The sequence below is a fragment of the Calidris pugnax genome, unplaced genomic scaffold, assembly GCF_001431845.1.
Source record: "Calidris pugnax isolate Ruff unplaced genomic scaffold, ASM143184v1 scaffold147, whole genome shotgun sequence".
NCBI classification, from domain to species: Eukaryota; Metazoa; Chordata; class Aves; order Charadriiformes; family Scolopacidae; genus Calidris; species Calidris pugnax.
In genome coordinates this window covers 3,985,114-3,985,359 of record NW_015092359.1, presented here as the reverse complement: position 1 = coordinate 3,985,359, position 246 = coordinate 3,985,114, and the positions used below count along the sequence as shown (strand labels likewise).

At 63.8% G+C, this 246-nt stretch overlaps 1 protein-coding gene across 1 annotated transcript in view; it reads right to left on the bottom strand.

Annotated features, from left to right (window-relative positions):
- TTL (tubulin tyrosine ligase) overlaps positions 1-246 on the bottom strand; it is a 19,418-nt gene that overhangs the window by 18,145 nt on the left and 1,027 nt on the right. The window lies entirely within an intron of this gene.

Here is a 246-nt window from a genome sequence, read left to right as displayed (position 1 = left end):
GGGGGGGTGCCCCAAAATACACACACAGAGCCTCTGGAACAACCCTCACCCTGCTCCAAGCAGAGAGGAGACACGCTGTCACTCCCCACCAAGCTCCTGCAGAGGCACGTCCCCACCAGCCTGCCCCAAACCATAGAAACACACCCCCCCCAACATTTAAGTTCAGCCCCCACAACCGCCCCGTGCCAGGCAGGGGGGGACCACCGTGCTCCCCACAAACCCACCACCAGCTGACCGGAGCCCTCC